Genomic DNA, 11573 nt, shown 5'->3' on the forward strand with positions numbered 1-11573 from the left:
TATTTGAGTTTGACACCCCTGGGCTAGAGTATACAAATGAGTTTTAAGATGGGACTTAAATGTTTCTACTGAGGTAGCATCTCTAACTGTTACCGTTACTATTAACAGCAATAATACTAATCAAACATCATCCCGGGGGCCATATATCATTCATTCGCGGGCCGGACCTGGCCCGCGGGCCTTGACTTTGACACCACTGCACTAAAGCACTACACACACACAACAACCAACTCAAAATAAGGCACGACAACCTGGTGGAGTTTCATTTTTTAACCTTTTCTGCTGGTGGTGTGCCTCCTACATTTTTTTTTTAATGAAAAAAATGTGCCTTGGCTCCAAAAAAGGTTGAAAAAAGCTTTGATAAACTCTTTAAAAAACGAGTAGTGTTAGCGCCCCAAGTGGCGGTCTGGGCAAACTGCACTTCCCAGCCTGCTGCGCCTACGTCGGTGACGTCATGACGTCCCTCCGCGCTCGTCCCCGCCCTCTCGGCGGTGTCGCGGACGAGCATGGGGTCAGTGTGTGTTTACGTTGAAGGAGCTCACAACAAAGGACGCCGTGGAGCCGGGCTGTCACTCAGCGGATATTCTCCTCCTCCGCGGAGCGCATTTATCCCTCCCTTCCCATTTTTCGGCTTTTTCTAGTTTTTTTTTTCATGTGTTCGTCAAGCCCAGAAGCGGGATAAATTATATATTTTTTTGTTGGCTTGATGTTGCCGGTCAGCTAGCTCGCTAGCAAGTTGGCGAAGACGCCGAGCTAGCGGGGAATAAAGCGTCGCTGAATTCACGGTGAGTCTATATATTCCTTCACACATTTATTTGCGGTGTAACCAAAGTCATGGCCGGGCTGCTGTGCCTCAAGAAGGGCTGGCAGCTCATTAAGTGATGGTCCCGGCTAGGAAGTTATGACTGGGGGTATCCTTTGTTGCACCTGTTTGGACTCTTCTTCTTCTTCTTTTCTTGCCCCCGCGCATGCGTGGAAGCGTCCCATGGTCTTGCAGGTATTACTTTCCATCACCTCCTCCAGCCTGCATGGTGACCTGTCAGCAGGTCAGGCTGGAGAGCCGCAGAGGGAACATTGCCTGATAAGGAAGGAAGGAAGGAAGGCAGCAAGCAAGCAGTGTGCAGTCTGACAAGCTTGATTGCCACTTAATGACTTCCCTAAGCCTCCTTCTGTCTCTGGGCGCCCTTCCTCCTGCCTGTCCCATTTGGAGAGGCTTGATTTGATCAGTTTTCTGCTAGATAGTCATCACACTCGCTTCCCTTTTCGCCTTGTGGGAGAATGTAAACTCCATCTGCTGCTTCTTTATCAGGACAGACGCCTTAGGCTCCATTGCATGTCTGCGTGTCAGCGTGAGGACAAATCAGGACATTTTGCATTGATTGTTGCATGTATGTTACCAGCCTGACACAATGGGTATGGTTATGTCAGGCACGCATACAAAGCTGCATAGCAGTAGGGCTGCAACAATTACTCTATTAGTCCCATTTAGGAAAGAGCTTTGATTGATATTCTGTTGCTTCGAATAATCTTTTGTAGGGATGTAGTATGGAGTGAAATGAGTGCCAAAACTCCACAATAATAATTTTCTTCTATTAAAAAAACGATTCTCAGGTAGAACATTTTCAAGTACAAAAACTATTTTCTGCAAGTAAAAAACTATTTTCCGCAAGTAAACTCAGTGGCCTAGTGGTTAGAGCAGGGGTCACCAACCTTTTTGAAACCAAGAGCTACTTCTTGGGTACTGATTAATGCGAAGGGCTACCAGTTTGATACACACTTAATTAAATTGCCAGAAATAGCCAATTTGCTCAATTTACCTTTAACTCTATGTTATTATTAATAATTAATGATGTTTACACTTAATTGAACGGTTTAAAAGAGGAGAAAACACGAAAAAAATGACAATTACATTTTGAAACATAGTTTATCTTCAATTTCGACTCTTTAAAATTCAACCGAAAAAAAGAAGAGAAAAACTAGCTAATTCGAATCTTTTTGAAAAAATTAAAAAAATAATTTATGGAACATCATTAGTAATTTTTCCTGATTAAGATTAATTTTAGAATTTTGATGACATTTTTTAAATAGGTTAAAATCCAATCTACACTTTGTTAGAATAACAAATTGGACCAAGCTATATTTCTAACAAAGACAAATCATTATTTCTTCTAGATTTTCCAGAACAAAAATTAAAAAAAAAATTAAAAAGACTTTGAAATAAGATTTAAATTTGATTCTACAGATTTTCTAGATTTGCCAGAATAATTTTTTTGAACTTTAATCATAATAAGTTTGAAGAAATATTTCACAAATATTCTTCGTCGAAAAAACAGAAGCTAAAATGAAGAATTAAATTAAAATGTATGTATTATTCTTTACAATAAAAAAAATAAATGTACTTGAACATTGATTTAAATTGTCAGGAAAGAAGAGGAAGAAATTTAAAAGGTAAAAATTTATATGTGTTTAAAAATCCTAAAATCATTTTTAAGGTTGTATTTTTTCTCTAAAATTGTCTTTCTGAAAGTTATAAGAAGCAAAGTAAAAAAAATAATGAATTTATTTAAACAAGTGAAGACCAAGTCTTTAAAATATTTTCTTGGATTTTCAAATTCTATTTGAGTTGTGTCTCTCTTAGAATTAAAAATGTCGGGCAAAGCGAGACCAGCTTGCTAGTAAATAAATACAATTTAAAAAATAGAGGCAGCTCACTGGTAAGTGCTGCTATTTGAGTTATTTTTAGAACAGGCCAGCGGGCTACTCATCTGGTCCTTACGGGCTACCTGGTGCCCGCGGGCACCGCGTTGGTGACCCCTGGGTTAGAGTGTCCGCCCTGAGATCGGTAGGTTGTGAGTTCAAACCCCGGCCGAGTCATACCAAAGACTATAAAAATGGGACCCATTACCTCCCTGCTTGTCACTCAGCATCAAGGGTTGGAATTGGGGGTTGAATCACCAAAAATGATTCCTGGGCGCGGCACCGCTGCTGCCCACTGCTCCCCTCACCTCCCAGGGGGTGAACAAGGGGATGGGTCAAATGCAGAGGACACTTTTCACCACACCTAGTGTGTGTGTGACAATCATTGGTACTTTAACTTAACTTAAAAAAAACCTTTTCTAAAAGTAAAAAAAATCATTTTCTGCAAGTAAAAAAAACATTTTCTGCAAGTAAAAAACTATTTTCTGCAAGTAAAAAACTGTTTTCTGCAAGTAAAAAACTATTTTCTGCAAGTAAAAAACTATTTTCTGCAAGTAAAAAACTGTTTTCTGCAAGTAAAAAACTGTTTTCTGCAAGTAAAAAACTATTTTCTGCAAGTAAAAAACTATTTTCTGCAAGTAAAAAACTATTTTCTGCAAGTAAAAAACTTTTTTCTGCAAGTAAAAAACTTTTTTCTGCAAGTAAAAAACTATTTTCCGCAAGTAAAAAAACTATTTTCTGCAAGTAAAAAAACCCTTTTCTAAAAGCAAAAAAAATCATTTTCTGCAAGTAAAAAAAACATTTTCTGCAAGTAAAAAACTATTGGTAGGTATAAATACAATTTTCTGCAATTGAAAAACAATGTCCAAGTAAAAAGAAAATGTTTCTGTAAGTAAGAAAATTGATTAAAAAGTAAAAAAAAAAAAAATTAAGAAAAATTCTGCAAGTAAAAAAGCGATTCGAGAGTAAAAAATATTTTTTTTCTACCAGGAAAAAATGGATTCATAAGAAAAAACTATTTTCTGTAAAAAAAAATCTTGCGAGACTAGAAAAAAACAATTTTCTGTAGTAAAAAATGATTCACAATTAAAAAAACAAATAATTCTGCAAGTAAAAAAAAGATTCGAGAGTAAAAAAAAAATTTTTCTGCCAGGAAAAAATGGATTCATAAGAAAAAACTATTTTCTGTAAAAAAAAAAATCTTGCGAGACTAAAAAAACAAATTTTCTGTTGTAAAAAATGATTCGCAAGTAAAAAGCAAACAATTTTGCAAGTAAAGAAACAGTTCAAGAGTAAAAAACAACAACAATCTTCTGCAAGTAAAAAAACTATGTTGTTGTATGTTGTTCACTTCCTGTGTACATTGTGTACCAGTTTACCTTTTTTAAGAGTAAAAGGATACATCTCTACACATATCAATCAATAAAGTAGTGAATTTGACAAAAACATCAGTTAGTGATATACAATAAAAGTACAAATGTATTATATGATTGTATTTGAAAAGGAACGACGCAGTTTAACATAGTTCCAAAAATAATTAATGCGATTGATATGCTGAACAATAGTAAATTATAGCTATTGCTAATTTCCAATTCTTGTCCCTAGCTGGGCTTTGGAATAAATAACATAGTCGTACACACCATACAGTCAATCAATATGTTTAAATAACACAGTGAAATAAAATACAAGGTAACACTTTAAAGAACTAAGGACAACAAGAGTTAATATTCACAGCTTTTTTTCCATTTATAATAACTAGGGATGTCCGATAATATCGGACTACCGATATTATCGGCCGATAAATGCTTTAAAATGTAATATCGGAAATTATCTGTATCGATTTTAAAAAGTAAAATCTATGACTTTTTAAAACGCCGCTGTGTACACGGACGTAGGAAGAAATACAGAGCGTCAATAATACATATATATCACATAATATCTACGTCTTAAGACACACTCACAAGTGAATGCAATGCATACTTGGTCAACAGCCATACAGGTTTACACTGACGGTCGCCGTATAAACAACTTTAACACTGTTACAAATATGCGTCACACTGTGAACCCACACCAAACAAGAATGACAAACACATTTCGGGAGAACATCCGCAGCGTAACACAACATAAACACAACTCAACAAATACCCAGAACCCCTTGCAACACTAACTCTTCCGGGACGCTACAATATACACCCCCTGCTACTCCCTACCCAAAACCCCGCACCCCCCCCAACCCCGCCCACCTCAACCTCCTCATGCTCTCTCAGGGAGAACATGTCCCAAATTCCAAGCTGCTGTTTTGAGGCATGTTACAAAAAATAATGCACTTTGTGACTTCAATAATAAATATGGCAGTGCTATGTTGTTATTTTTTTCCATAACTTGAGTTGATTTATTTTGGAAAACCTTCTTATTAATGCATCCAGCGGGGCATCACAACAAAATTAGGCATAATAATGTGTTAATTCCACAACTGTATATATCGGTATCGGTTGATATCGGTATCGGTAATTAAGAATTGGACAATATCGGAATATCGGATATCGGCAAAAAAGCCATTACAGGACATCTCTAATAATAACAATACCTGAATTAAATCATCTTTATTAGCAATACCTTTTTTGTGTTTCCTACTTCTGGAATCAAACACGAGTATGTTTTCCAATCATGGCCATACTTGCCAACCTTGAGACCTCCAAATTCGGGAGATTTTGAGGTGGGCGGGGTCGGGATGGGCGGGGACGGGGGGAGGAGTATATTTATAGCTAGAATTCACTGAAATTCAAGTATATCTTATATTATATATATATATATATATATATATATATATATATATATATATATATATATATATATATATATATATATATATATATATATATATATATATAAATAAAATCAATACTTGACCTTTAGTGAATTCTAGCTATATATATATATATATATATATATATATATATATATATATATATATATATATATATATATATATATATATATATATATATATATATATATATATATATATATATATATATATAAAATAAATACTTGAATTTCAGTGTTCATTTATTTACACATATACACACATAACACTCCTCTACTCATTGTTGTATTTGAAAGTGCAATGCTTTGTAGCCAGTAGCACAGGCTTTGAAGGAGCATAGGTATGGGCAGTGTGATATTCTTGGTTGGAGTCAATAACCAGGCGAGGTGATGAAGTTACGTCTCTTTACTTCATACTTCAGAACCGACTCCCACACTTGCCGTCAGGGTGCGCAATACAACCTAAACCGTTCGCCAACCAAAAAGTAACCACAGAACACTATTGTTCTGTGGTTACTTTTTGGTTGGCCAAGCGGACGTGACGACAGGCTGTCCTGACTCATGTTCCGCACGGACCTGGAGGGGGCGTGCCTGTTGTCCGGCTGGAAATCGGGAGAAATTCGGGAGAATGGTTGTCTCGGGAGATTTTCGGGAGAGGCACTGAAATCCGGGAGTCTCCCGGAAAATTCGGGAGGGTTGGCAAGTATGTTAATGGCAGACTTGTTAACAGACAATGAAGACGACTATTTTCGGACAAATGAGGATGTACAACCTTATATTTTTGAAGCTGAATATACTGCTGCTTATAGAAGCGAGCAAGAAGGAAGAGTGAGATGTTGGGGCAGATGGAAGCCGGGGGAGGGGGATGAAAGCGATTTTAATGCTATAAATCTGGAACTTGGAGCCAAGCTATTAATATGGTGGCCAGTAGTTGAAAATTGTGGGAAAATAACATTAAAACTGACTGAACATCTTATTAAGTACACTTGATCCCACTTGCAGCACGAAAAATAATCTTTTTAACTTGGTTAAAGCTGACTTTTGTGTGTTGAATCTCATCAGACTGTGCATGCGCAGCCAACGTTGCTAATAATTCATAACTGAGCTGTGACAAATACATTTGGAGTGTTTTATGTTGCCTTGTCAGCGACGGTGGCACAAACCAAAGACTTGCGTCAGTACCCCGCCGCGCAACTTTGATTTGTCTCAATCAGCATAAATCTGCGGATGACAACACCGACTTAGTCTTGGGAGAATGCTAACTGTTAGTCTCCCGATGCTTTAAAAAATGCTGATGCGTCCTTTTGACAGAGTGTCCTGCAGTGCCGATTTACAAGAGAAGAGGTTGGGGAACAAAAAATGTTTTTATCTCTGTCTGCTGTTCTGCTCCCGAGTTCGCCGGCTCGATTTCAGCGAGGAAACTGGAGCTGATGGTGTCAGAGGGGAGCGCGGGGATACTCTGATGTCTTAATGGAAGCTCTGCCTTCGCTAGGACACACACACACACACACACACACACACACACACACACACACACACACACACACACACACACACACACACACACACACACACACACACACACACACACACACACTGGCCTCAGTGGGATGCTGTTTGTCTTTTGTCCACGAATGGATGAATGAATGAATGGATGCTTGGGCTAGAATAGTGAATACAGTTCAAGTTGGTGCACAAAATACAGTTTGTCCTCCTATGAGAGTGTTTGACCTGCCAAAGGGTGCGTTCACATGAGCGCCTCCGGGCCTGTTTTTAAGAGGATTTATCCAGCAAGAATGTAATGCAGCATATTTTTAACAGTCTACTTTTGCAATTTTTTTCGGGTTTGACAGTGTAAGCCACGGTGAACGTTTAGTACGAGGGACGCGACGATTTATGAAAATGAAATCCGAACCATTCCGTTGACTCGTTGCTCGGATTGTTTTTTTTCTTTCTGTTACTACACTTTGAACCCTGCGGCTTAAAGGACGGAGCGGATAATTTATGGATTTTTCCCCCGCTGGCGGCTGTAATAAAAAATAATTTATAAAAACAAGCAAAAACACCAAGAGGGTGTGTTATTGTTTGTGCTAAGGCGCCATCTTTTGGACAAGTTTGCTCACTGGATGTGCTGCAGTGTCCTTCTATTTACCGGAAGTTCTTTTTTCCCCCTTTCAAACAAAGTGCCGTTCAGTTTTTTAGCCGTCCATAGCGTTTTTACTCGTATGGATTCCTCCTTCATCACTCCAAGCAACGTTTGTAAGTTTTGCAATATAACTAAAACTGTTTATACTTAATAAGCTATCCCACGTTCAGTGTCTGTAGGAGTGTTTTCATGCATATATGTACGCGCTATCGTAATGTAATGACGCTAGCGTCATTAGCATTAGCGAATATGCTAAAACATTTACGAGTGTCTGTGTTAGTATTATTAACTTACAATGAAATTTTTTTGTATTGTTTCAGTTTCATAAATTCACCAAAACGTCACCGTGGTGTTATTGAGTCTGTTTAGCTGATTGGAGCGCTAGCTTCTGCAGCTAGTGGGTCCATGACGATGACTTCTGTTTTGTTTGATCAGCCATATTACTGCAGTGTTAGACACCGTTTGGAAACAATAAAGTTATGTAAATAAACATTTACAGAATATTTCTGTATAAATAGCTCATTTCACAACGTATATATCTGCGGTTTATATATGGAAACGTTTTCTTCTAAAAAATAGTGGGTGTTGCTTATATTCTGGTGCGTCCTACAGTCCGGAAAATATTGCAATGACTATTTTAATAGTAGACTAGTCATAGATTATCTTAACGATGAGTTGACTAATCAGATTATGAAGAATAAACCTATTCAGTAGCTCTAATTTAGCCATCTGATTTTAAATTCAGCTCAGGACATTCTTGGCATGTGCTAACAAAGATGACCAATTAATTCATACATATTTATTTATACTCTTAACGGTGCTGCTCATTAGGCTTTTACAATAAAAACAAATAATGATCCGTTTAAAAGCAAGGACAGGCCCAGTGCTGACATTTAAAAAAAAAAAGGAAAAAAAAGAAAACAAAGGTAAATATACCAGCAATAACAACGTACAACAAACACCAAAGCTGTCTAACTTCCTCAAAAGGAAACAAGCATGTTGTGATGTTTAAAAAATCTGCACACAAGTGTATTATTTATTAACTCCTGGCATTTACCGCGCAACGGATTATAAGGCGCACTGCCGATGAATGGTCTGTTTGATCTTTTTTCAGGATTCATATTTATAATTATTTTTTTCTAAATTGAAAACACTTCCTTGTGGTCTACATAACATGTAATGGTGGTTCTATGGTCCAAATGTTGCTTAGATGATGTTTTACAGATCATCTTCAACCCGCTTTCTGACAGTCGCTTTCGGATGCGCCGTTTTGTGGGCGGTCTTATTTACGTGGCTCACTTTCGACAGCGTTTTCTCCCCGTCATTTTTGTTGTAGCGGTGTAGCGTGCAAGGACGGGAGAGGAAGAAGTGTCAAAAGATGGAGCTAACTGTTTTAATGGCATTCAGACTGTACTTAAATCAATAACGAAACAGCATCTCCTCATCCGGAAACAGCAACACTGGAAATGTGTCCCATGAAAAACCGTCTGACCGGAACTCTCTAATAACTAAAGTTCCTTGGGTGAATAATGTAAACTCACTACACCGGTATGTTTTATCGCTTTCATGGCGAGTTTACTGACCGATATAAGTAAGAACTTTACGCTACTTTATATTAGAAATGACAACAGCGGAGGATGAATGCAGCATAACAAGAAGATAAAGAAAAAGAAGAAGCTATGGACTATGGACACGGACTACAAAGGCGGAAGCGCGCAATTTTTCAGGATTTATACAGATCCCAGATACAGATCAGCAGATACCAGTAGGTAAGAAAAGTTGCTTTTGCATAATATTGCGAAACAAAACGCCAGATAATGTCTTACCTTATACACACGCCATAATAATACTCGTATGTTGAAGCACATCAAACGGTGCAGCCTACACTTATCTCTTATGTTTGACTGCCATATACTAGTCACACTTATCATTACACCATGTAGCAAATAAAATTGCTTCGAGTTGGGTAAGCTCAACCAAACGTATTCCTTACATTAGGTGCACCTGGTTATAAGGCGCACTGTCGAGTTTTGAGGGAAAAAAAAGATTTTAAGTGCGCCTTATAGTCCGGAAAATACGGTAATCAAATAGACTCCATTGATTCTTCACTTTTTAGCTATCTAATAGATTCTATATTTATTCTTTTATGACATGAGTGCCGTGTGTGTGTGTGTGTGTGTGTGTGTGTGTGTGTGTGTGTGTGTGTGTGTGTGTGTGTGTGTGTGTGTGTGTGTGTGTGTGTGTGTGTGTGTGTGTGTGTGTGTGTGTGCTTTTTATTGCGCCTTCCTTCACTGCATTGCAAACTGACACCACTTTAAAAAGTACTTGAATTTGGGTAAAATGATACTCAAATCTATTTTTCACACAACTTCGTCTGACACTTCTTAGCTAGCTAGCAAGGTAAAAGCTAACAATCTTACTTAATTACTTACTTAATCCTCCGGGTGTCCAACATTTCACCGCTTTCAATGCTCCCGTATTACAGATGTAGTGTCATAAAAACAAGATATGCTTTGCTAAATGAGCAAGGTATTCATATTTTTATCAAGAATAGGAGGAAATATTCCCACACTTGATATGTTTTCACCCGCGATGTTGTTTCACGTCCTCCGGAAAAAACACGTGTGATGACATGACTACTTTGTCGACAATAAAACAAATGTTATAGTCCACGAATCGTTGCAGCCCTAATTACGCATACGCTTGTTTACCCGCCAAGTGTTTGAGATGGTGCTGAGTCTGCAACTGGACAAGACGCCCCGTGCCACAAATATACTGTACATGTGTTACCTTTTCATTTAAAGTGAATCGGTACCCGGTAGTACCGACGGTACCTTTTTAAAGTACCAAATTTGGTACCACATCTTAACTAAATGCCCTTCCACTAGATGGCAGTAGTTACATAATGAGAGATGGGCACCGAATCTGGAACTTTTTTGGCACTGATTCACGCAAAATACAACAGTGCCGTGCTTCGGTGCCTGGGTTGCGCATGACGTCACTTCCAGTTGCAGTCTCAGCCGGCTCTAACAAGGGAGTAGCAATTAACGGTATTAATGACAAACGCAGTAAAACTCCAGACGGTTGTTAGCATGAATGTTTTACATACAAATGAGGGAAAAACAGTGATTGAAAACTGACTGGCGCTAGCTAGCTAGCTTAAATGCCAACATGGAACCATTGGCATCTTTCCCCATTAAGAAATTACATCTAAACATAAATAAACACAACTACGATATTCCATTGTGCATATTGAACCTACAAATACAAGACTGAGGTGGTTTTACGGTGCGTTCAATGACCGCTGAGAAGAGTCGGACAACCACAGGGTAAAACACCCACCAGAAATGATAATATATTTTATAAATATATAATACATTCAGTGTTTTTTAACAGTGTGTACATTTATTTTTGTTATTTAAAATAATGTAAGGCTTTTAGTGTGTGTATAAGTACTTTTTGAGCACATTTAACAGTATTGCGGTTATAATAATGGTGCTAATTTTGGTCAAAATGACCGTGATATAAAATGTTCAATCATTACATCCTGAACATTAACCCCCAGCAAAATTGCCTCCATGTACTGTTGTGCTAATCAATACCAACAAAGAAATTGACTCAAAAATGTGATATTAAAACATGATGCAACAACTGGACAGAAGTTATCATAATCACCAATGAAAAATGTGATTTTATTACGCATAAGTATCGCAAACTGTTGCCGTTGAGTACCGGTATCTATTCCAAAGTACCGGGAATTGGTACCGTATTGGTTGAAATGTGAAAGGTGCCCATCCCTAAGCAAAATTAGCCTGAGTATTTCTACCTATTGTCTTGCATGTTCCTTACCTGCAGCATGGGCGAGGATGAAAGTAGTGCAGCACAGGAAATTAACGACGGAAAA

The 11573-nt window shown here is 37.8% G+C and overlaps 1 protein-coding gene across 2 annotated transcripts in view; it reads left to right on the forward strand.

The window, feature by feature from the left end:
• Positions 1–485: 485 nt before the first annotated feature.
• The window catches only part of peli1b (pellino E3 ubiquitin protein ligase 1b), a 74925-nt gene continuing 63837 nt past the window's right edge, over positions 486–11573 (forward strand). The window contains exon 1 of one of the 2 annotated variants that reach the window (XM_062059487.1): positions 486–785. The gene's annotated coding sequence lies outside the window, so the exon portion shown is untranslated. The remainder of the gene's footprint in view (positions 786–11573) is intronic. The other variant, XM_062059488.1, reaches the window with a different exon arrangement.

Source organism: Entelurus aequoreus, linkage group LG09 (genome assembly GCF_033978785.1).
Source record: "Entelurus aequoreus isolate RoL-2023_Sb linkage group LG09, RoL_Eaeq_v1.1, whole genome shotgun sequence".
NCBI classification, from domain to species: domain Eukaryota; kingdom Metazoa; phylum Chordata; class Actinopteri; order Syngnathiformes; family Syngnathidae; genus Entelurus; species Entelurus aequoreus.